The sequence below is a fragment of the Pogona vitticeps genome, chromosome 1 (genome assembly GCF_051106095.1).
Source record: "Pogona vitticeps strain Pit_001003342236 chromosome 1, PviZW2.1, whole genome shotgun sequence".
NCBI lineage: Eukaryota > Metazoa > Chordata > Lepidosauria > Squamata > Agamidae > Pogona > Pogona vitticeps.
The window spans coordinates 49,851,436-49,877,847 of NC_135783.1; the positions used below are offsets into that span (position 1 = coordinate 49,851,436).

The following is a 26,412-nucleotide window of genomic DNA, read 5'->3' on the forward strand; positions in this document are numbered from 1 at the left end:
GAGGGAAAGCAGGGATCAAAGTGATCCTGCAGTGCTTTGATCCCTTTTGCCCTCCACTGATAGCTGCACAGGCTTCCCTAGCTGAGGTCATTCTGGATGCCCAGCTCTAGATGGGGATGATGTGAGTCATGTTCTGATAATGCCTGGGATCAGCTTGGAGAAGCACAGATTAAAGCCAATTTGGTGCCATCTCAAGGGGTTTTGAGGCCACATTCTAATTGTTCCCTTAATTCCCCCCTGCAACACAAATCGGCGTTAAAATAAAAATGAATTTTATCTTTTCAGTAACTTCATACTTTGTTTCTTAAGGTTTAACAAGTTTCAGGGATGAAACAATCATTTTAAATGTTTATTCTGCACTAGTATTTCAGATTTTGAAGTAAAAAAAAATCACAAGTCAGTAATAAATGAATTCCATAAAGGCGCAGATGACACAGTCTAATTGTAGAAGTATACTTTCATGTCTAGTAAAAATATATTGGTCAGAATACTGCTGTGTAAGATTTGTGTAACTGGCTCAGTCTAATTGATGAGGTCCTGGGGCACATGTCAGTTGCATGGGCATGTGTATTAACTGCAGTTATCCATGGTGGGCTACAAAAAACTTTGCAAACATTGATAGAATTCTGGCCATGAAATTATTCTTTGAATGCCTGGAAGATTTGTGATTTCATAGTTTCTGGTAGAAAGGGGGACGAAGTGCCAAAATGGCCTTCTAGTGACCCAACAAACAACAAATCCATTCATAATTCGTGGTTTGTTTGTTTTTTGCTTTCCCTCCTCATGCACCAATTTAATTTAAAGAAAACACCAGAAATGACACCAGCAAGAAAATGCCAAGGAAAAGCTTTACTGCAGCATATAGTATGTATGGAAGCCACAAATACTGTTGACCCCAGGTAATGCTCCTTCATCATCACCAAAACTTTCAGCTGAAGTCTGACATTTTAGCATCATTTTGAAGCATCAGAGAATTCCTGTCTGCCCATTTCAGGATGACCCTCTGTCTATTCACATATGACAATCCTCTGTTTGAAGGTGACATCTATTTGCAACACTCTCCAATTCCGAATTCTGATTTAAAAATAAAGAATCTAGTCTTGTGCCAAAACTTTCTCCCATAAACATTTCAACCACCCTTAATCAAGCTGGTATACAAGAAATTCCTTCTGAAAATAAATGTTGGGAAAAATTATTACGAGTGATACTCAGGATTCTTGTGTTTACCATACTTAAAATATGGATGAGATACATTATGTGTTGGTCTTGTCTTTCAATGTATAATTATTTCTACACCAGCCCCTGCCCCACCACCCTGTTTCCCAAACCTCAGTCAAAGCCCAGCAGAAGATGTTCTGAGATCATTCGTTCAAATTAGAAAGCACGAACAGCTGACAAAGCTGCCGAGGATAGCAAAATGTGTAACAGGATGAATAAACAAATGAAACACTTTACAGTGTTATTGTAAGCTCAAAAATATAATCAAAATAAATTCTAAAAGGTGCTATGAATGATGTAAAAAAAAAAAAACCCTGAAGCATCTTTCATGAGCAAATAAAATTCCTGGGAAATTGGAGGACAGACTATGGCATAGCTCTAGCCCCATTTTCTCCCTACAGCTGAACAAAGCACTGCCCGCCCTCATGTTCACTTTGTTGCTGTTGTTACCTGTCATCAAGTTGTCTCCGACTTATGGTGACCCTGTGAACGAGGGATCTCCAGAATATTCGGTCCTCCACAGCCCTCGTCAGCTCTTGCAAACTCAAGCCTGTGGCTTCCTTTATGTCTGCTATGGAGCTTAAAGGGAAGGGATGGTGTTACAACTATATTACAAGCAACTGCAACAGAGACAAACCGTTATCTACAACTGACCTTCCTAAAGTGTGAGTGAAAATGAGTCTCCTTCTACTTCTGCAGAAACAGCAGGTCACTCTGTAGCATTACTTTTAAAAAAAACCTCAACCATGTTTTTGGGGAGTGGTTGTTTCCCCACAATACCCTTGAGTGAAACTAGGCATGAAACTAGATAAGGGAGACTGTGGAGAAACAAAATGGCAGTGGCTTTTGTCATTGTCATTTGCAGTGGCAATGCAAAAAAAAAAAAATCCTCGGGAGGGTGGGGACATAATAAAACTGTGCTACATTTGATGCCAGTGGTGAGCCCTTCCCTGGAGAATCTTTCCTTATCCTGAAGAAATTCTGGGAAACTCTGAAATCCCATTTCTGTACCACCATAAAAGAAACATAGGCATGGAGAGCAGGGGTCTTGAAGTTGTCCATTCACAGTTAACACAAATATTATAGAACCTGGTACCCTCTTTCTGGCCTCTTTATGTAAGTGGCCTCCAACCCAAATTCTGAGAGGAGGTTGCCCAAATGTTCACCTCAAAGATATAATGCTGCTGATTCTTTCAGCAGATTGTTGTTAGTTCTAGCATACTGGGCTACATTCTGAGACAGCATTCTCTTTGAGGTGTTAATACTTTCCAGCTGGTTATGGTGGGTACAATCCTACCTATCTGTGACTGATACCATCCATTCAACTGGCTTCTCGGGCTTAAAAAACATGAAAAGGACTATCAGAACTTTAAAAGGATTAAACTGATTAAAGAATCTCTTGATCCAAAACTGAACAGATTAGCGTCATGTGCCTTTGATACATAAGTAGGGCATTTTTGGTGGTGACACCCAAGCTGATTGAAGTTTGATTATCCTCCATACAATCAGGGTTTGGATTTAGGTGCTTGTTGAGAAGGAAGTTATTTGCGCAGAATTTCAAAGGGGCAGCAACATTTTTGGTCCATCCAGCCACTGATCCTTGCTGATAAGTTTTATTATTTTTATAGGTCTGTCTTCATGATCTTCACCATGGTTTTAATAGTGCTTGTACACTGTTTTATAAAAGTGGCAACTGTATTTTATGCATGTCATAACTATATATTTTGTAAATGGCTAGCCACCATTGGGTCTTTGTGAGGAAAATTAGATGATAAATAAAAATAAAATTTATATATATATATATATATGTCTGTGTGTGTGTCTGTGTGTGTGTGTGTATACTGTATATAAAATAAAATTGTATATACAGTATATATATTTTTTATTTTATATACAGTATATAAAAATATGCCATAGAATACTTTTTTAGCCCCATTATCTAAAACTACATTCTGTGATTGATCTATTAACATACAAGAATCTAGTTTGCTAAAGCATTTATTTAACAAACTGGAAACCAGCAACTACAATGTATGGCAGAAGGAGTTTCACTCTCTGTAAGAACATATCAAATATATTTAAAGGGCAGAATAACTGCACCTCTCATCTCCAGTAGCACACCCCCTGCCCCAATTTCAACTATGGATGACTACTTCAGTTCATTCTTTTAATCACTATAACTTTCTAAGAGTCAAAAAGAATAAAAAATTAAAGTACAGATACGGCTATCCATAAATGTAATAAATCTCTCTCTCTCTCTCTCTCTCTCTCTCTCTCTCTCTCTCTCTCTATCTATCTATCTATCTATCTATCTATCATTTGTAGGCTGCCTTTCTTTGGATGACAGGACTTGTCTACCCATCTGTACCCAATCTATATATAAAAGAGGAGTCTGCATAAGAGATGGGGACAAAGTGCCAAAATGGCACTTCGTCTTGACGACCCATTAGACATGATTACTAAGTAAGGCCCATTCCTTTCCAAGATGGTCATCCAGTAGACTACAGTCCCGAATACACTTACTTTACAGTAAATCAGAAACTCAAAGAGACTAACTTCTAAATAAATGTAAAAATCTCAGCACATTTCTGACATGGAGCCCAATCTTGTCTGCTGGTCACCAAACAAAGGAAGTCTTAACAAATGTGAATTTCTCTATACCTTCTAACAAATTGATACTGGACATGAATGGGGAAATTCTCTGCATCTTACCTAATGAAAAAAAAAACCATTTTCGTATTTCTTCTCTAATTTTCACAGCATTTAAACTCTAATTTTATTTTATGTGCAGACCTTTCAAAAATACAGCACAAACAGAAGAATATATAATTTCTACTGCTGAAAATGTAGTTACTTTCCAACAGACAACAAGGTGTTTTCAATCAAATAAATATTCAGTCTTGGGTGTGTCTGGCCAGGGATTCCATGGCAAACAGATAAAAACATCTAATTTTGGTAGACTCCCCAAAGCAAGAAGATTATACTTTAGTCTTGAGCCAAAGAAAACAAAAGAGTAAAAGGTACTGCAGGTTTTTAGGCTCAGACAACTATCAACTGACAAAACACCAAATTGATTTGGCATGTAATTCCCATAACGAATGTATCAGGACTAGATTTATGCCGGTTAACTGAGGCAATTTACTACGGTAAGTTAAGAAAAGGTTCCTCCCAAATTTTTGTCTCCTGGCTACATGTAAAGACTATTACATAAAGGTTGAGTGAAAGCATATGATTTAAACACTTTTAATGTATTTTAAATTAGTTGAGGTTAAGTGAGTTGAAATTAAAGCTCTTCCAGTGACCTCTGTGAAATTGCTATTTATCTTTATGCCAACATTCTCATATATATCTAATTCTAGAAACCATACCTTTAAAAAAAAATAAAGTGTTTGATACTCATTAATTTCATCAGATATTAAACTAAGAACTAGGGCCTACAAAAGCAAAACTAATGGACTACAATGGCCACAGTCCATGAAAGGATTCTTTCTTCGAAACCAATTCAGAGAACAGGCAGAGTGGTGCACAAACTCTCTTGCAATTATATTCCAGTGTGATATAATGGTTAGAGTGGTGAGTTGGGACCTGGGCGGTCCTGCTTCTATTCCTACTGAACTAAGAAACTCACAAGGTGATTTTGGACCATTCTATTTTAGCTTAATGTACCTCACAAGTTTGTGTTAGGTTCAGAAGCAAAGCCATGCACTCCATCTTGGCTCATAGAGGAAATGCAGGATATGAATTTAACTGATAAACACATAACCCGCCCCGAGTAGACATGGTCTAGAGGGGCGGGGTAAAAATCAAATAAATAAATAAATAAATAAATAAATAAACCCTGTAGCACATATTTGTCCTCCATGTACCCACTTTAAGAATGATTTGCTGAAGAGGCTAAAGAAATTAACAACCCCCCCTCTCAAATACATGTTTACAAAAGCAATTCATATCTACCTACCTATCTATAATACTTGAATTCTAGTTTTCCTTTCTTAACATTAGAACTTGGGTTAGTCCAACCATTTGGAACAGCTTTGAGAGATGTGTAAGAATCCAGAAAAAGAAAACGTAACCTATGTATCTTGAAATCATGTCCCTACATTCAGCACCAGGTAACCCTTCCTGAGGACAGCATTTCAAACAGCAATACAACTAACTGGGAGTTAATCTGCAAATCACATGAAATGAAATTATAACCACCACACACGAAGAATTAAGGAATTCCCTCTGCTAGTGCAGGGTTATCTGCAACATGTGAAGTTCAGTTCAAAAGCAATAGGCATTTCTGCTTACCACGAACGAAACCTCTAAAGGCAAGGGCATCAGCAGATTTAACACCCACTATCTTAGAGCTGCCATAATCCTTAGACAGCATAGCCATCTGTCATACTGGTCAACAATGACTGGGACTCTAGTCCAGCAGATCTGGGGTACAAAATTGGGCGAGGCTGCCTCAGATGTTCCCAATATTTAGACAGGCTTCTATGGAAACAGGCAGTGATTTTACATGATGTATTAGATATTGGTAATATGGCAGTCAAATCCTGCCCCCCCCCACACACACAAGCATTCCTTAGAAGTCTCTGCATCCTGTACCACACAGTCCCTCGAAGGCACATTGTTTCCTAGTAACCTTCAGAGCAGTCCCCATCCCTGTTGTATCAAGCAGTACTTCTAGACTCCTGGAGAGATAAAGTGGGTTAGGTCTAATTTTGCTAGCACTGCTCGAAATTGCATTTCTCACGCTAAAATGGATTGAAATAGGATTATCTCTAGTGCTATGAATTATTCAAATATAATGAAAAGTGGAAGTGCTTTAATGGATATATTTTTGCACAGCACAGAAAAGTAACTGTCATGATTAGATTTTACATTTGACATTTCAGAGTTTATTTGTTCAGTTTTGTTACCCACTACACATCCCAGCTATGAAATTACAATGTCACTATAAACATTAAGAACATCTACAACTATAGAACTCCCAAGGTAGACTGAAAAACTGCAGTGTTACAATATAATAATGGGTAAAAAAAACCCAAGATTAAGTTATTGGAAAAGATGGATCCCTTCTGAAATAACAGTATTTTGTTAACCCATCTCTGTTGTGTGGTATCTTTCAGCCCTGTGGTGCAATGATTAAACAGCAATACTGCAGTCGAAACTCTGCTCACAAGCTGAGTTTGTTCCCAACAGGTTCTGGTAGCCATCTTAAAGTTGACTCAGCCTTCCAGCCTTCTGTCAGTAAATAAGTAACCAGCTTGCTGCAGGTGAGGTTGTTTGCATAATTATGTTGAAAATTGCCAAGAGAGTGCTCCAAGCACTATGGGGCAGTATGTACGTTGAAACAACAAGAACAACAACAAGAACTACAACTACTGGGTACTACTTGGCTGAATGGAATTTGTGAGTATATATTTTGGGAAGCAAATGTATAGCTATTATGTTTCCAGAAACCCTGAAGGCAGATTATGAAAACGTGAGGACTACTCCATCAAATTCAACAGTGAAGACCCACTCTAAATTTCTGTAGCCTATTGAAGTTTTTCTTGAAACAAATCCAGGATAAGTAATTAACGTCCTCTCTAGACAAAGCCTTGTAAACAAATTCCCTCCATTCCTTTTTCGGGGAAGAGCTGAGATGATGGCACAGAGAAGGCTTGTCTGTGATACACAGCTCAGCTATGAGATGGATCCCTTCTGAAATAGCAAGCATGCTAATCCATCTTCTGTTATATTAAAGATTACCCATGAATTCCTTCTTAATGTCCAGAGTAATTTCCTCCCCTTTCTTCTTCTTCTTCTTTTGTATTAGGACCACTGAGCAAACTCAGCATTTTCCAAAACTTGAGTTGTTAATGTTGAGTTCCATGTGCCTATCACAACTGCCTTAAAACTCTGAACCAGACCAAGGTTGGCTCCGCCATAAAGCAGGTGCACTTATCCACTCCAAGCAGCAGAGTCTGCAGGGCTTGCTGGACTAATGGCAAGATGTTCTGGGACAGATCTGTAGGACCTTTAGGCCTTCTGGTTGACTATATTCAGGTGTAGCAGAAGGTCCACTTACACCTGATGTAAGGCTCAACAGTCAGTACTATCAGTTTTCATACAAAAAGTGCAAGAAAGAGTGGCAAATTGTGTGGTTCCTAAGATGAATCACATATGTTGTTCATGATGGCATACTATGCCAACAACATTCAGTGTGACAAATACAGTATATATATATAGTATGTGTATACACACACACACACACACACACACACACACACACACACAAGAATGACATGGACTATGGCCATTGTAGTCCATTAGTTTTGCTTTTGCAGGCCCTAATTCTTAGTTTTATATATATATCAATGCCACCACAGTGCCAAGGAGGGAATGAAGCTGTATGACTGGCTTCTTTCAAATGATAAACACCATGTGTGGAAATCAGTTGATACAGTAGTGACCTTGTCAGTGTTAGATGTAAAAATAAGCTAAACATTTAAGCAAAATTAAATAAAATTTTACTTTTATAAAAATGCACTATACTGCCTCAGAAACTATTGTAATGTAAAAATTTGGAAACACAAATGGTAAACTAGCAACAAAGACAATTCCCTGCTGGGAGTTTATCATTAGTAACATTGGCCACATGCTTTCTACTCATCTTAATTCTCAATTCTTGGCATCCACTAATTGAAAACAGACACTTCATGGTGTATATGGAATGTGCATCCTGAAAACCACAGACAAAATAATACTGCATGTCTTTGTCTTCCACAGTGTCCCACCTCTAGTTTGTTCACCCCCAGAGAATAAACTGAATTAAAGGGAAAGTTAAAAAAAATCTAAGCTGAACCACATAATCCATGGATGCTAACTCAATTTTATGGCAAGCAGGGAGTTATATCAAATGCAAAATGGTCTTGAACAAACTAGTTATAGAGAGCAATTTAAAGTGATTTTCATCTAAATTTACTCTGTCCTGGATGAGATCTAGTTACTCTAGTGAAAACAATATATGAGGTATGCATGGAGAGGGAGAATTTGGTTCTCTTATAGAACACAAGACAGTTTACAAAATGTAAATAAAATGCCAGCTTTGCTATGGACTGGTAATGGAGAGTGACATCTGAGAATTCCTTTAAAGGCCAACTATCCAGATGAGTCTGGATATGTATATGAGATACATGTCTGGCTGTTCCAAAATCAGAATTCAAGTGCTGGTTTGTATCTGAAGCTCAGATAGCATAACCCCACTCAACTGACATACATTATTCCATGCCTTCCAGTGGGCTGGAGGGGGCATATTGTGCCACAGCTGCCTGCATAATGACAAAAAGTTTCAGGAACACAAACCTTCTCAAAGGAATCTGGCAACATGGATGGATTTGCAGGATCCAGTGTAGGATACTAGAAGCAAATGCTATGAGGTATTAATGCTGTGCCCCCGAATGTTTGTAGAATTCTCTGCTCCACCAACCAGGAACCAAACCCCATCTCCACATGTTTTGGATTAAAAAACTAGGCTTCTGTGGGAGGGAGAATGGTGTGCAAAATAGTCAATTGCTAGTTCTGTCACTTTTCAAAGATGAAGCACTTGTTCTATGCCAAAGAAAGCCAGAGAAGCAGGAGAGAAATCCCCCCTTGAAGAAAAAAGAAATAATTCATGTATTTAGCAGATTTTTCCCTCACTCCCAGAAGCCCATAGAAGACACTCTTCCACCAGTTCTGTCTGAAATTCCAGTCTGCACTCTCATGGTCTTCAAAGAAGGAGCCAGATGTTCAGTCACCAAAAATACACCACTGCGTCCTTGCTTAAGTGAAGTTGCCACAGTGATGGCACAGTCCAGGAAAGTGCTGTTGGTGGCAAGACAGTTCATTAGGGAACAATGGAACAAGTGGTGTTCTAAGAGCTCAATCCATTAGGGCTTTATAGGTCAAAGCCACTAGAATACAAAAAGGAATGAATACAGATGTGGCTTCTCTCATTTCCAGACTGTGTGACAGTCTTAATTTAGAATGCAACCATGCCCTGTATACAAACTGTATTATATCAATTGAACTGTCCTAAAGGAACCACAGGAACTAAAGTGTTATTGCAAAAAAAAAAAAAAAATTCTATAACTTTTTGAGCCAGAAGGAGATGCAGTGTTTAGAGTATCTGATAGGATTTGAGAGATTCAGGTTTTAGTTCCTTCTAAATCACAAAACCCATAAGCTGAATTTGGGCCAGTCCATTTCTTTCAGCCTGAGCTACTTCATAAGGTCATTGTGAGGATGGAGTGAGTAGAGAAGGACCAGGTTCTTTGATTGGGCAATATATTTAAATGTAGTGAACTTTTAGGAGACTTGTAGCACAGGGGTTAAACAGGAGTACTGCAGTCAAGACTCTGGTCATGACCCGAGTTCAGTCCCAATGGGCTCAGGTAACTGGCTCAAGGTTGACTCAGCCTTCCATCCTTCTGAGGCCAGTGAACTGAGCACCCTACTTGCTGGGGTTGGGGGCAATGTATACCAGTGGTGCATCCAGGCTTCTTGACCAAGATGGCGCCGATGGCGGACGGGTAGCGCGTCTCTCCTCGCCGCGTTTCTCCGCTGCCTTGGTCCGCCTCGGTTTGCCTCTTGGTTTCTTCTTTTTTTTTTTTTTCTCTCTTTTTCTCCTGGCACTTTCGCTCTTTCTCGCTCTCTCATTTCTATTGTTTGTTTTTATTTACTTATTTTATTTTGTTTTGTTTGCTTCCCCCCTGCTCTCCCCCGCATGCCCTGCTGGCGTGAAGCAGGAACCTGCGTTTCTGGCCGGGAGCTCGCAGCGGGGATCGGAGTTGGAGCTGGAGTAGGGAGAGGGCTCCTCCGGTTCCCTGCTGGGCTCGGAGGCTTGGGAAAGCGGCGGACGACGGTCTGTGTGGAGGCGATTGTCGGAGGGGGAAAAGATCTATGGGCTGGTGACGGACGCCCTGCCCCCTCCTTGGAGACGAGCCTCGCCGCGCTGGTCGCTGGACGCGTTGGGGAGATCTTGCCACGGAGCTTTGGCGCGGTGGATGGTCGCTGCTACCAGCAAGCGCGGAGCGTAGGACGCCGGGTTCGCCTGCGGAGCGGTGGTGAGCGGCTGCCTGAAGGCGCTTGGGGGACCCTTGTTTGCCTGGGAGGTGCCTTGCCTGGTGGAGTTGGCGGAGGAACGGGGCATCTCTTGCAGACTGGGGACCTTGGGGACGCGCCTGGACGGACTGCTGGACTTGGGGGTAGCTGAGAGGGTCCAGGATCCTGCAGCATCAGCGGGAGCTGGGAGGTCACCGGAGCGTGGGAACGCCGGCGCCATGTTGGAGATTCCCCCCCCAGCTCCTTCTTCCCTCGCCTGCTTCTTTGCCTCAGCCTGCTTGCTGCCACTTGATCTCCCCCTAATTGGATCCTTAAGGGGGGAAATGGCAGGGTCCAAGCTTTTTCCAGCTTGCTTACTAGCGCTTGTGACCCTGCCCTGTGTCCATACTGAGACCTCTGAGCCCGTTATTGTGATCTGGGACTCCGGCCGTGTTAACGAAACGCCATTGACTCCAGTACTATCTAAAGGGTCAAAATCAACTGTCAGAGAAAAACAACTCTCGGCTATATGTGGGGGATAACCTTTGGGGGAATTTTGTAGTCATATTGTGTCCTTTTTTTTTTTTTTTTTTTAAATTGTCAATATTTTTTGTTTTCTGTTAGATTACTTTTGTATATTTTATAATTGTATATGTAATTTATTTTGGGTTAACTTGACTGTTTGCACTTACCTGTCTTTTTTTTTTTTTTTTTTTGATATGGTTTGGAAGGCCTGCCGTCCCAGCGAGGGGCCCCAGAATATTTCTGTGATTACGGGTAGGGGGAAATATGGCGTTGGCTGCGTCCCTGCTCGTGTTAGAAGAACTAGGGACAGATGTTTAAAGGCTGTTCCTTGTTCTGAGACGGAGACCAGCCTCCAGTATCGAGGTAGCCAGACCAGCCTACCTTCCACTCTACGCCTGGTGTTGTTGAATGCCAGGTCTGTATCCAATAAGGCCCAGGTAATTCAAGACCTTATTCTGGAGGAGGATACAGACCTGGCTTGCATAACCGAAACTTGGATCGGCGGAGAGGGGGGTCCCCCTCTAGCTCTCATCTGTCCGCCCGGTTATGCTGTCCAACACCAGGGCAGACTGGAGGGTCGGGGGGGGGGAGTAGCCATTGTCCATAAGTCCAGCTTGGAGGTCACTAGGCGCTCCTCGGTGATAAAGCCAGGTCTTGAGGCCCTCCACGTGTCTGTCGGGGCCAGGGACGGTATTGGGATCTTGCTGGGCTACCGTGCTCCCCGCGACCCAGCCACCTCCCTACCGGAGCTGGCGGACTTCGTCTCCGCGACACTGTTGGGTTCCCCGAACCTATTGGTGCTGGGGGATTTCAACGTGCGCGCGGGGGCGGAGACATCTGGTCCAGCTCTTGAGTTCTTGGAGACCATGGCCTTCTTGAACATGTCCTAACATGTCAACGGCCCCACTCACGTGGGGGGTCATACACTCGACCTGGTTTTTTCTACCAATGGGAGCGAGAGTGGTCCGATGGTGACTGACCTTGAGTCGGTACCCTTGTCATGGTCGGATCACCACCTAATAAAGTGTACCATTAAAATGGCTCTCCCCCCCTGCAGGGAGCAGGGATCTATTGTTATGGTCCGCCCTCGAAGGCTACTGGATCCTGTTGGATTCCAGGATGCCATGAGAGGTGTTACGGCTGACCTGGCTGGCGCTCCTGTCGAGGCTCTGGTGGATGGCTGGTTTGCTGCCGCGACTAGGGCTGCTGACATGATCGCACCTAAACGCCCTCTCCGGCGCAGAGACCGCCCGGCACCCTGGTTTAACCGGGACCTCCGGGCGAGGAAGCGGGTCAGGAGACGGCTAGAGCGCAGGTGGAGAGGGGCCCCGACGGATTTTAATAGGATAGCTGTCAGGGTCGCTACTAACCTTTATCTTGCTAAGGTAAAGGCTGCTAGTAGATCATACCTCGCTAACCGGATAAGCGAGGCGTCCAACCAGCAGGCGGAGTTATTCCGTATAGTACGCGACCTTTCCGGAGTTGGTCCGGGTGATGGGCCTCCCCCTAGTTTTTCGCCGGACCAATTTGCAGCATTTTTTAAATCAAAAGTGGAGGCCATCCGCCGGGACCTCTCTCCTTTTTTGAGTACAGTGAGTCGAGCTGAGATGTCCAGCGCTCCGTCTTGCCCGGTGATTTTGGACACCTTTCAGCCTGTTACGCCTGATACTGTCTCCAGGGCGCTTGATCGCTGTCGTGCCACCACCTCCTCTTTGGACCCTTGCCCGGCCTGGCTAATCAAAGCGGCCAGGCCGTTAACAACGGAGTGGGCCACGGCTATTATAAATGGGTCTCTCCTTGAGGGCAGATTTCCATCTGCCCTGAAGGACACACTCATTAGGCCCATTAGGAAGAAACCTAGTTTGGCGGCGGACGAAATTGGCAACTACAGGCCCGTCGCCAATGTTTCCTTCCTTAGCAAGGTAGTCGAGAGGGTGGTGGCCGATCAGCTTCAGGCGCTCTTGGAAGAAACAGATGCCCTGGATCCATTCCAGTCGGGCTTCAGGCCGCGCCACGGCACAGAAACGGCTTTGGTCGCCCTGTGTGATGACCTACTGAGGGAGGCCGACAGGGGTAAAGTGTCCCTGTTGGTCCTCCTCGACATCTCAGCGGCCTTTGATACCATTGACCACGGTATCCTCCTGGGGAGGCTCTCCGAGTTGGGAATAGGTGGCCTGGCATTGTCCTGGCTCCGTTCCTTCTTGGAGGACCGTCCCCAGAGAGTCCAGCTTGGGGAGAGGGTCTCGGCCCCGTGGAGCCTCAATTGTGGGGTTCCACAGGGGTCGATTATCTCCCCAATGCTATTTAACATCTATATGAGGCCGCTGGGTGGGGTCATCAGGGGGTGTGGAGCCTCGTGCCACCAGTATGCGGACGACACGCAGCTCTACATCTCCTTCTTGCCAACCGCAGGAGAAGCCGTCCTGTGCCTCCAGCGCTGCCTGGGGACTATACTGGAATGGATGCAGGAGAACGGGCTCAGGCTGAACCCGGACAAGACGGAAGTGCTGAGGGTGGGCCCCCCCACAGTCGGGGATTTGGGTAACTCCCTCTCTTTTGGGGGGGTGACTCTCCCTGCTAGGGATGGGGTACGCAGCTTGGGGATCCACCTGGACCCGGTGCTCTCCATGGAGTCACAGGTGGCATCGGTGGTCCGCACCGCCTTTTTTCACCTTAGGCGGATAGCCCAGCTGCGGCCCTACCTGGAAGTGGAGGCGCTCACCACCTTAGTACATGCGCTCGTAATCTCAAGATTAGACCACTGTAATGCGCTCTACGTGGGGCTTCCTTTGAGGCTGCTGCGGAAATTACAGGTGGTGCAGAATGCGGCGGCCAGATTACTTAGTGGAGTGAAAAAATTCCAACATATTTCGCCCACTCTGGCCGCATTGCATTGGCTGCCCATCAGGTTCCGCATCGACTTCAAAGTGCTAATGCTTACGTATAAAGCCCTAAACGGTTTAGGGCCTCGATACTTGGCGGAACGCCTACTCCCACCAAGTTCTACCCGGGTCACACGGGCGAGCCAGGAGGTGAGGCTGAGGAGCCTAACCCCGAGGGAGGCCCGGAAAGAGAAAACAAGAAATAGGGCCTTCTCGGCGGTGGCTCCTCGCCTGTGGAATAACTTACCTCCTGACATTCGCGGAGCTCCCTCGCTGGGCACTTTCAAGAATCTATTAAAGACCTGGATGTTTCGGCAGGCCTTCTCATAAAACTATTTTTTGATTTTCTTATCTCTTTACTGTTTTTTTTTCTTTTACCTGTTTTTGTATTGGTTGTTTATTTTATTGTATTTTAACGTTGTTGTAAGCCGCCTAGAGTAGTCCTCGCGACTAGATAGGCGGGATATAAATAAAATAAATAAATAAATAAAATAAATAAATAAACTGTAAACCCCCCAGAGCGCTTTAAGCATTATGCGGCAGTATATAAGCAGCAAAATTTGCTTTTTACTTTAACAAACTAATAAATAAAACCATGACAATTACATTTGTTTCAGTTTTTCAGATTACATATAAATTCATGGTAATTAATGGATAATATTATGGCTCATTGAACGCCACCAGGTTTCTTTAAGTATGAAGCTCTGTGGATCAAAATCTAGTTCCTTAGATGCAATGTCTGAGGAAGTGATTTTGATCCATGAAACCTCACACTGAAACAAATCAGTCAGTTTTTAAGGTGCCTAACTATTTCGTCTTTCCTCGCCTTTTCCCCTTTAATTTTGCCAACACACTGGAATAAACTAACAGGTTTCTTCTTTGGAAACTGCTATAATTGATAATATATAATACTAAGAAGTATTCCATTGCTACCTATTTTGGCATAACTCCCAGGACAGAAAATATGACAATATATTGTGAATACATAACTGACATTGCCTCCTGCAGCATAGAATATAATGCACAAGTTCTACCTCAGCATAAAAGTAAATCTTAGCCAATAAATCTTCCCAAAAGAAATCTTTCTCAGCACCTTGATAAACATCCTTGTATCCTAACACTATTTTTTGTGGTTAATATCTCTCAGTCTCTGATCACTGTCTGGCTTCTTACCTGTACTATCTGCTATGTGATAAAATTTACAGATTCTCAACTGCAGAGGAGGTTTAAAATAGTCAACTTTTTAACTGTGTAATGTCTCTAAACCTAAACAGGATAATGTGGAGTGAAATTAGTGAAATTCACTTATGGATAAATTTGTTCAGGATCAAAAGACTGAGAAAGGAGAGCAGAACACCATAATCCTAAACACAGTGTCTTGGAAGCAAGCACTCTGGAGATCAATGGGACTTACTTGTTCCACATAACAACTGAGGTGAAAATAATCTCAGGGAAAACAACCGTATTCTACTCTGAATAGACCATGACCAAGGCACACATTGAAACCTTTTATGTATCTCTTGTGTTTCCATTGCTCACTGGAGTAACATTGTCAATTTGCCCCCCTCCCCATTCTTTCTGAAAATCCAATTTATTGTTTATTTATTGCTGGCTACCTCTTAACCACATTTAAGAGGTTTCCAGAGCCATGGGACATGTAACTCCTCTCTGCCGCCCTCTAGAACAAAGTCTTGTTTTCTGCCCTAATTAAGGAATAAGCAGGCACTGACAGTAAATATATTTAATATTAGCCAGGTGCTCTGCTCAGCAATTTCAAACTGCAGGTTTGAAATTGGATTTCAAGCCAAGCCAACAACAGGTAAAAGAGGAATGAGTCAGCTTAAACCCTAATTAATGTTGGTATTAGCTTCAGGACAGATCTTGAAGCTGAGGCTCCAGTACGTTGGCCATCTCATGAGAAGAGAAGACTCCCTGGAAAAGACCCTGATGTTGGGAAAGTGTGAAGGTAAGAGGAGAAAGGGATGACAGAGGACGAGACGGTTGGACAGTGTCACTGAAGCAACCAGCATGAATCTGACCCAACTCTGGGAGGCGGTGGAAGACAGGAGGGCCTGGCGTGCTCTGGTCCATGGGGTCACGAAGAGTCGGACACGACTTAATGACTAAACAATAACAATTAGCTACTTTGCTCTTATGCACACTCTACTATTCTATCCATTGATTGTGGTTCGAGTGGAATGAAAAATCATCTCCACAAAAGGGAGGAGCAAAGAAGAGGAGCTACAGAGTTCTCCCAGCTGACCCCCCAATCTCTTAACCATGAGACAGAGGTAGGCAGCACTGTGTCTGTACCAGCCCCAATTGAGAGATTTTAAATGTTCCATCCAGTAGCTCTTTCCAGCTCTTTAGAGACATGTTAATTTATCTGAGGCCAAGATAACTTAGCTGAGGCCAAGAGTATGTTTGGACCCAGAAAGGTAAGAAAGAAATTAAGAAGAATATCTCTGACGTTGGCCTTCTCAAGTGCACTTGATTTCAAAAGAGGCAAGTGACCCGAGCCAGCTTCCAAAGAAATGTTTCTAGGTTCATGTTAATTACTTTGCCTTCACCACTTCTGCAATCAAAAGCCTCCCAAGCTTGAAAATAATTACAAACTATTCTACTCTTTCATCTCCTATTGTAATAAAACCTGTCATATGAAATTGAGTCACAGAAGGACTCACCTACCCCCAGAGCTGAACAAGCAGCTGAATTAGAATAAAGAAAGACATTTTTGCCCCTAAAGCTAAAAAATCCATTTCCCTCTGTTGTGGTGAAGAATATTCTCAATGGCATCTTCCAGCCTTCTGATTATCTGTAATGCAATCTGCTACAGCTACCTCATGACCTCACAGTCCTCTGCAATCTGTACTGTGGCTGGGCCACATAGGAGTCAATGCTTCAGTGCAAGGATTTACCTCAGTGGTTCTTAACCTTGGGTTACTCAGGTGTTTTTGGACTGCAACTCCCAGAAGCCTTCACCACCAGCTGTGCTGGCTGGGGTTTCTAGGAGTTGCAGCTCAAAAACACCTGAGTAACCAAGGTTAAGAACCACTGATTTACCTTACTGCCTTCCTGTGATAAGACCTGGTCATTGCTTGCTCCTATTGGGCTTAGGTCTATCCTTACTAAACTGGGCTAGATGATGTTTTACGTATTTCTACGACTGAAGAACAGACAGAGCTGTGAGAGGCAAGGTTATTCACTATGTAGAATTCGCAAGAATTGTTGATTTCAGAGCTTGGGAAAATGAATTTTGGACTACAACTCTCTGAATCTCCCACACAGCATGGGCAGTGGACATACTGGGCACAGGATTCTGGGAGCTGTAGTCCACAATTGCCACTTTTGAGAGACCTGGTTGAAATAGCTCTGGATTCCTTCATAAATGTGCTAAGTTAACCTCAAGATTCCTAGCAAAACAGCAGAAGAGAGCTTGCACTGAAGATTAGTGCCAAGAGGTGTTGTCCCCACTCATGTAGTTGAATATAAATTCACCTCAACATTTCTTGGCATATTTCAACATCTCCTGGAAGAGAAGAGGGAAAAGATGCACACTAAGGATAAAACAGTGTTACACTGATAAATTTGGTAGTTTCCTTGGATACGTCTACACTGGGGACATAACATGGTTTCAAATAGGCTCTTTTCCAGAAATAAACCCTGGTCTTGTGTGAAGTCAGCTTCTATCTGCAATTCTCAGCACACACATCAAAGTACAATTGCCAGGACTCCTTGAAGGAAGTCATGATATTTAAGATCAGAATAAAACTGATACATGTTGTAATGCAGATATAATGCAATTTCCATCAGCCTGAATTCATGAAGTATCGGTCATGCATTCCTGTCTTTACAGCTGCTACTCCTCTCCTCTGTTTTATATGTTACACTTGTAAAAAAAAAAGGTATGCAGAAAGTAGCTTGTGACTCTCACTGCAATGTGCTTTAACAAACACACATTGTATAAACCTGTTGGTTTCCTGATGCCACAGTGCTAAATCCAAAGTGCAACATGAAAATTTACATGGGCATCTTGTGAATGGATGAACTCCATTCAAGGCAAACATACTTTAGATCTAAATGTTAAAGAATTTAAATAGTTGGAACTGGTTAGGACAAGCAATGCTGATTACTTCAGTTCTGACTACTACATGATGTTAAGTGAATACAAAATCTTCCCACCGGAACACGATGCACTTGTTTTTCCAAGGCACACTTTTGAAAGCTCCTCATGATTTGTTTTGAGCAGCAACCTAAAACTGGCACACATACACCCTTATAGGGGCCAATGATGAATTATGGAAGAGTAAGTTCAACTAATGACTCTAATCTTGATACACATGCCCTATCCAAAGATTCCTTTCAAATCCCCAAACCGTCCATCTGCCAGATATGTTATTATTTCCAACTTCTCCTTTAGTTGACCGCCTCCATCTAAATGCCACTCCCCAACTGCAATGAATGCATTTGCCATCTTTCTATAAATGGAAGCCCTACTGCTAAACTGTCAAGCAGACAGTGAGTGTAAGGAAATTGCCAGAGGGAAGTGAAATGAATGAAATTAACACACTATCTGACAAGATGACACTCTGACAGCTTAATTGCTATATCCCAACTGTGATTAACATAGTAAAATATACAGCATCTGAAAGCACACATGAATTCATGCACAGCATAGGGCTAAACCTGGTTGCATGGGAAATTAGATGATTTATAAGGAAACTCACTATTTTCATACACAGGACTAAGAAGTTCAGACATATAACACAACATTCAGTTTATGCCTTAAATGTTATGGGATTCAATAAATTCAAAATATTTCAACTGCCATCAGTTAAACTCTGATTCCCATCAGCCAGAGACCACATGGCAAATGGTTAGGGATTATGGCCTTTGTCATCCAGTAACATCTACAGCACTACAAGGCTTCCATTCCATACTCACTTTAAAGACCATTTCCATGTTCTATCACGTTTAAGATATCTCCCTCCCTCTTTCTCTTAAATGTTCAATCAGTACAACTCAGCCCACTTACTAAGCAGCTGCCCCCTATATTCATATCCAAATTGTCTTATTGTGGCGAGGGATAAATTCATTGAATAAGTGCAGAATAAGTGCTGAAATTATCCAGCCTGAGTTCTTGGCTACAGATGCAGCAAACAAGCAAGCAAGATATAAAGGTGACCACTAGCTTAACAGCTTTAAACGAGGAGTACACAGATCCATGTAGGACATGTTTATGAATGCCAAATCTGTTATAGCTTGGAGCAGTTCCAATTTTGAGCAATAATTTCCAAAATTCCTCAGCCAGCGTAGTCACTGGTTATTGCAGATAAGGGGTTCTTGTGGTTGTAAGTCTACTATGAGCGCCTGTTCCAAACATTGCTATGATGCATGTTTACCACATGGAACCACTGTGTCCTAAGTAAGGAACTTTTGGTGAGCAGAAGCAGGGATCAAACTGCAGAGCATGTCCATGTCACTCAAGGTCCCTTGCAGAGCTTCCCAGGGGCAACAGGCTGGCAAATGTCATAGACAGAATGCTGGGTCTCTGTTATGATCCAGAAAAACACTTCTAACATTTGATGAGCTCCCTATTTATATGGCACACAAATGTTAATTCAAGAGAGAATACGGAAGAGAAATCAAACGTATGTTCTAGCTTACTCAAGTTTTACATTCTTATTCTAGCCCATTTTGGAAGAACAAGCCAGTTTATCCTTCAACTATAAAAGTGCCCTGCAAGCTGTGACAGAAAGAACAGCAAGCAGAGAAGTAAGCAACGAACTAATTAAAGAGCCTGTGGAAAGAGCAGAGAGCGAGCACAGTAAAGTTAAGGTAACACCCCTTTCCATTCCACATGTCTTCTCAAATTAATATCCACCTCCACAGCATGGCTGAAAAAAAAATATATCAACAAATGTGACTGAACAAATATGTGCATGAGTAGTAGTGTGTCTGGCTGGATTTAGATCTTGGTTAGGCTCAGCCTAGGTTTTTTAACACAGGCTTCTCCTCTCCTTTGAGGCAGTTAAGGTCACAGCTGCTTCACGATACAATAATTCAGTGTTTCAGCAGACATCTATTTCTAAAACTGGTCTGTCCAGAAGTGAACTGTTTAAGGAAAAGCAAAAGAGGAACACACTGCCAAAAATATAGTAAGGGAAGAACTCAGAAAATAAAGATGTAATATTTGCATGGAAAATCAAGTTGGCAGTGAGGTCAGAAGAAACATACAACAACTCAGCAGATATATTACTATTACAGAGAAAGAAATCTGGGCCAGGCTTAACCACCTAAGCTCCTTATCACATTTTAGGAAACATGTGGATATATGCCGTGGATTCATGCCTGACTTGTACTTACAAGAGATCTACATAAAAGAAAGTTCTTCATTTCTGAAAGGGTAAACTGTACAGAAAGGGGAGGGGAGGCACGTTGGACTGCTGTCACTGGTAGATTTATCACAAATAATTTGCAATAGTTCTTTTGTTGGATAACAAGTCCCCAAATTTTCCAGACAACCTGGGCAGTTTCTGGGTCAAAGTAACTTGTCCAAGCTCACCTTTGACACCTGAACTGACGTTATCGTTTTCTTAGCTTAAACACAGAGGAGTGAAGTAACAGTACTCATGTCAGGCCTAGCCCAGTGCAAAATCTGAATTTAACCAGAACTACACAAGACGACTCCATTTTCATTATTTTCTGGATGAAAACCAAAAAGGAAAAATGGCATTTCTTAAAAGCACTGGCAAGTTGTGTGTGTACGGAATTATAAAGGCTCAGACTAACTCTCTTGTCAAAGTGATGACCAGTGAGAACATGGTTCTTCACTGAAGACCATGCAGTGCCCTGAATGACCTTTGACCTGCCTCTACCTTCAGCCTAACCTATTTCTCTGAGGATACAGAGTACATGTGCACTGCTCTGAAAGACTTGAAATGAAAGTGGGATAAAAATGCAATAAATAGGTAAAATTGTGGGCCAGATGAATCCTAGGCAGGGTAGATTTAGAATTAAAACACATGCACACACGCTCTGATTTCTTCCCTTCCCCTCCGTCCAAGGTATCTGCCTCGCAGTAACAAAATGATGAGCAGATTGTCTAGAATCTGCAACACATTTATCCGTAATTCGCAGCACAATCTGGGGCGGGAATCAAACCTGTCCTCTTCTCCGGGACTGGATTCGGTGCCTCTCTGCTGCCGGAGCCGCTCCCTTTCCGAGCCGCTCTTTCTTCCTCCCCCCCCCCCGCCCCTCAGCCCCTGTGTCACCTCGCCCTTCCGACCGCCTCTCCTCGCGACTCCCAGTCCGCCAGACCCTCCCGTTAGCTGGCTCGGGGACGCCGGGGCTACACAAAGCCGGAGCCATCCTCCCGCCCTGGGCGGCTCCTCGCGCCCTTCACGTTCCCGAGCCCCCGCGCTGGGTGGGGGGGGGGAAGAGGGAGGGAGCGATGCCAAGGAGGGGAATCCTCGCAGCCCTCGGGCCCGAGCGATCGCCTCCGATGTGGAGGTTACCAAACCCCCCCCCCCGCGTTCTCCGCTCGCACCTCCGGCCGTGCAGCCCCTCCGCGGTCCGGGCGAGAAAACGAGGCAGCGACGTCGGGCTGGCACCGCCACCCTCAGCAGCATCAGCAACCACGAGAGAGACCACCGCCACCACTCGCCGCGCCTTGCAACGCGAGCGCGCGGCTGCAAAGGGGCGCCCGGCCCGGCAACAACAACAACAAGGGCAGCCGCCCCCCGGCTCCCGGGCAAGCCCCTGCAGCGGCCGGAGGAGCAGCAACTTACAGGCTCTGCCGAGGCGCGGGGGTCTCTGGCGCGCGCGGCGGCGGCGGCGGCGGCGGCGGGGCTCGCGCTGCTGCTGCTGCTGCTGCTGCACGCGCCGCTCTCGGCTGACGGGCTGAAGCCTCCACCGCAGCAGCAGCAGCAGCCGCCGCGGGCAGGGAGGAGGGACGGGAACAGCCGCTGGTTGGGGCGCCGAGGCGCCTCTCCGGTGACTCAGAGGCGGCCGCAGCACCTGTGACCGCCTGTCACCCGGTAGCGCCCGCCCTCCAAGAAGTGGTGCCGCCGCCGCCGCCGCCTCCCCTGCCTCCCGTTCTCCGCCCCTTCCCAGGCGGCTGCGTCGCCCCCTGACGGGGAAACGGCTGGACGCCAGCCGGGCGAGGAAGGGAAGCCGAGAGACCTTCCGGAGGGAAGGCGGCCAACGCCGAGACCGCCGAGAGGCGCGGCCCCTTTTCAACCCCGCCGGCAAAGCACCTCCCGGGGGACTGAAGGGATGGAGGGGGAAGAGGAGGCGAGGAAGGCTTCCCGCTCAGAGGGAGACGCGGCAGGTGGCGCCTTCTTCCACCCACGGAGCTTTCTTTCAACGACCAGCGACTTAGGCGGGTACGCTGCGCCCCCCCCCCGAAGCGTGGAGCTCCCTTAGCCCCTAGGCCGACCGATCTGGCTTGCATGACGGAGGCCTGGGTGGGTGAAGAGGGATGGGGCCAGGATTTCCGCTTTCTTGGCTTTCTCTGTAGGGCAGCAGGCCAAACCTGGAGTGGGGTGGGGGAAGCAGGTGCACTGGCAGCTGTCCGTCTGTCCTGCATCCTCCCCCACTCCAAAAATCAGGGATCCCTCTCACAGTCTCCTGGGTTGGAGTGTGCATTTGACAGCTCGCGTTGGTATAGGGCCACCTGGCTCCTCAGTAATCTCTCTTCCTGACGGAGCAGGCCTTGGGGGTGGGGTGCTAGTTGTAAACCGGGACATCAGCATCCATCCTGGAACCATCTTATCAAGAGAAGCTCATGACGTGGTCATACATGAGAACCATGGGTGCATTCCAAGTACTGTCTGGCTCCCTTCATGGAGCAAGGCACTCTCCGGTGTTGGTTTTCTGCTCTGAGCTGGATGATGGCAATCAAGGTGTGGAAGAGCTACCTGCATGTAGTTCTGCTGTCGTGATCACGTCCTCCTTACTTGGTGGGGTTTAGATGCATTGGAACCTAGAACCTCTGTGGGAATGGGAGACTAATTAAGAAACTCTGCAACTAGGAGGCTGACGGATCCAAATTATCTCCTGACTGCTCCTCACACCTTGGCAGGAAATCATGTTGAAGCCCCGATTGACCACTGAAATGGAGAAATGACCGGAGTGGTGGAGATGTTCACTCCGAGATAGAAAACTCAGGATCTTTAATCACTTTGCAATGTTAGGACAAGCAACCAAAAAATAAAACAAACAAGAACCCCCCCAAAAAAACAAAAAAATAAACAAAACAAAAAGAAATACTAAAGAGAATTAGGCAGAAACACTGTTGCCTCCTTTATAGGAAAACAGAACTTTTGCAAAACAAAACAAAAACCCACAAAAAACCAAACTGAACCACAAACCTACAATAATAATTATATCCTATCAAGTCAATTCTGACTTATAGCAATCCTGTCCAGAATGTCCTAGGTACGAAGTATTCAAAGGTGGTTTATCATTGCCTTCTTCTTTGTGGCCCCTGTGCAGCTCACCCAAGGCCACAGAGGCTGGTTTTAGTCTCAGTAGCCGCAGCAGAGAATCAAACTCCCAACCTCTACCTCACTAACTAAGGCTGTTATCAAATGGCATTTAGCTGACTGTTTGGTGTGCTGTGAGGATGGGACGGTTTGCTCCTTTTCCCAGTGGTCATGCAATGTAATCACTGGAGCAAACCAATCATCTCCTCCTGCTTCTGAGAGGAAGTGTTCTAATTTTTTAAAAAATTGTTTCTAAATGGTGCAGTGCATCTGCACCAGAATAATAGTCTTTTTAAAAAATGATTTCCCTGCCCCTGCTCCACAGAAGAACAATGTAAGTGTTTAATTTGCCACTATCCTGAAATAGCTACTTCTTAAGCCACTTCAGAATATGGCAAATTGATAGCCAGACCAAATAGGGTTGCTTGAGGTCCAATACGCCATTTAGATGTGAGAATCGCTTCAAATGGCATATCATACCTCTGCCCAATCCCAACAACCCTATCTAGCCTGCTCCAGCCCACTGCAAAACTGCCCCAAACTGCTAGATAGCTTAGACCACTGGTTCTTAATCTTGGGTTACTCAGGAGTTTTGGACTGCAACTCCCAGAAGCCTTCACCACCAACTGTGCTGGCTGGGGTTTCTGGGAGTTGCAGTTCAAAAGCATCCGAGTAACAAAGGTTAAGAACCAGTGGCTTAGACCACAAGCCCTAAGCTATTGAGCCAGCTAAGCCACAATACTAGTTTCCAGATTTTCCTGGAGCTGGACATATTATTGCTGCCATTCATGCTTACACTGAAAGAGCTGTGTTTTATTTAAAAAAACAAAAAAAAACCTATAATGACCCCTCTCCAATGGAAGATTTGGAGACAATGCTGAAGAATGACCAGTGCTGAGCAAAGTCTTCTCAGAATACTTAGCAAAAAACTTTGTGATTTCCCCCCCTTTAAACCCCCCCCCAATAAAAGACAACTATGAATAATTTGGGTGGCAAGGAGCACCTCCACCCAAATTTCTCAATTATATTTCAAGTTTCGGGTGGAGGTGCTCCCTGCTACCGCCACCAATACCATTGCGCCTAGGAAAGTTTTTAGAGGAACTGTGAAGGAAGCAAAATGATAGCAATCTTGGCAACACCGTGGTTGTTATTGCCATTTGCAATGGCAGAGCAAAAAAGAAAACAAAAATATGTTGGGGAAGAGGAACAGAACTTTCTTACAACCACTGGTGGTGGCCTTGCTATGAAGAAATGGTCGAAAATTTATCTTTCCTCTAGAGATGAACAACCGCCCTCCCCCAGTTTCTGTGCCTATAAGTGAAAGGCCATTTGTGCACTGTTACAATGACTCACTGACAGTTAACTCACCATTAAGGATTTTCCACCAAGTATTCATTCTTGGTCATTTTCTTCCAGCTGTGCCAAAATAAATTTCCTGATTTTACAAATTTTACTGTTTGACTTGATCCGCACAGGATGCCACTTTCTGCTCTGCCTCAGGCAGCGTAATGCCTGGAGTTGGCCCTTTACCGGGGCACATATACATACATGTTGGAGGCTGTCTAGGCAGGCAGAGCTCACACAGACCTGTGCTGATGAGAAATTTGCCAAGCAATTACTTTTATTAGACACACAAAAAAAATCTGATGTTTCATGCTGAAATCCAGCTTAAATCACTAAAGATAACATAAGAACATAAGAAGAGCCCTGCTGGATCAGGCCAAGGGCCCATCTAGTCCTGCTCCCTGTGTCTCACAGAGGCCTCACAAGATGCCTCTAGGAGCACATAAGACAAGAATATACCTGTCTCCTGATCCCACTCCCCTGCATCTGGCATTCTGAGGTACCTTCCTTCTAAGCCTGGAGATTATACATCCCCATCATGGCTTGCAACCTGCGATGGACATTTCCTCCAGAGATCTGTCCAATCAAGGCATCTAGGCCAGATGCCATTGCCGCATCCTGTGGCAAGGACTTCCACAGACTAACAACACACTGGGTAAAGAAATATTTTCTTTTGTCTCTTCTCATTCTCCCAACACTCAATTGGAGTGGATGTCCCCTGGTTTTGGTATTGCGTGAGAGGGGAAAAAGCTTCCCTCAATCTGCTTTATCCATCCCCTGCATAATTTTATACATCTCCATCATGTCCCCACTCAGGCGCCTTTTCTCTCAACTAGAGAGCCCCAAACGCTGTAGCCTTTCCTCATAAGGGAGGTGCTCCAGCCCAGTCATCATTTGAGTCACTCTCTCCCGCATCCACGATGTCTTTTTTGAAGCGCAGCAACCAGAACTGTACACAATACTCCAGGTGCGGCCTTACCAGTATTTTGTACAATGGCATTATAATGTTGGCCGATTCATTTTCAATCTCCCTTTTAATGATACCTAGCATGGAATTGGCCTTCTTCACTGCTGCCACACGCTAGGTCGACACTTTCATGAAGCTGTCCTCCAGCACACCAAGATGTCTTTCCTGATCCATCACGGAGAGTTCAGAACCCATCAGCTGATAAATAAAGTTTTGTTTTTTTGCCCCAGTGTGCATTATTTTACATTTTCTTATATTGAAATGCATTTGCCATTTTCCTGTCCATTCTCCCAGTTTGGAGAGATAGTTCTGGAGCTTCTGGTCTCCACCACGCAGAAAAGAGGTGGTCATAAGTTTGAAGTGTGCATACGCACACCTAGTCTATTTTTGTAATAAATTTTGTAATATATAGTTCAATGTTGAAATTTCAAATTTGGAAATATTGCCAAGTGTTGAATGTTTACAAATACAGTATTTATTTCTGTTTCACTCAGTACTAGTTCAAGACACCTGTAAATCGATACCTTACTTTTCTGCCTGGCTCTGAACTGGATGTCTGGGGAGTGCCTCACTCTGAAATGGTTTGGAAGATGCTCCCCTATTTGTACCACAAATTGCCCATAGCTTGAATATACTTCTTCATTGTTCTGTGGAAGATGCAAGTATGATGGGTTACATTACAAAATAGATTGGAGGAAGGAGAATTTTGTAAATTCATCCTGACTCTAAGTTCTCCATCCAATTCAGGCAGGTCTGAATTTCTTATAAATTAATTCATTGAATTTATAGAATATTTTTGAAGAATCACATAATTAACAATTGAAATAAACACGGCTTAATATTTACAAGTAAAGCAAAACAAGGCATAGAAATATATTCAAATAACATAGATGAACAAAGAACAATCAAATGACATCTAAAGAGAATA

At 44.2% G+C, this 26,412-nt stretch overlaps 1 protein-coding gene across 5 annotated transcripts in view; it reads right to left on the bottom strand.

Moving 5' to 3' along the window:
- The window catches only part of CDC42EP3 (CDC42 effector protein 3), a 37,481-nt gene extending 15,699 nt beyond the window's left edge, over window positions 1–21,782 (bottom strand). The window contains exon 1 of one of the 5 annotated variants that reach the window (XM_072992397.2): window positions 21,476–21,782. The gene's annotated coding sequence lies outside the window, so the exon portion shown is untranslated. Of the gene's footprint in view, window positions 1–1,668; window positions 4,967–20,849; window positions 20,869–21,234; window positions 21,385–21,475 lie in introns of those variants that run through there. The other 4 variants (XM_072992401.2, XM_078383073.1, XM_072992404.2 and 1 more) reach the window with 4 other exon arrangements.
- Between the last annotated feature and the right edge of the window lie 4,630 nt (window positions 21,783–26,412).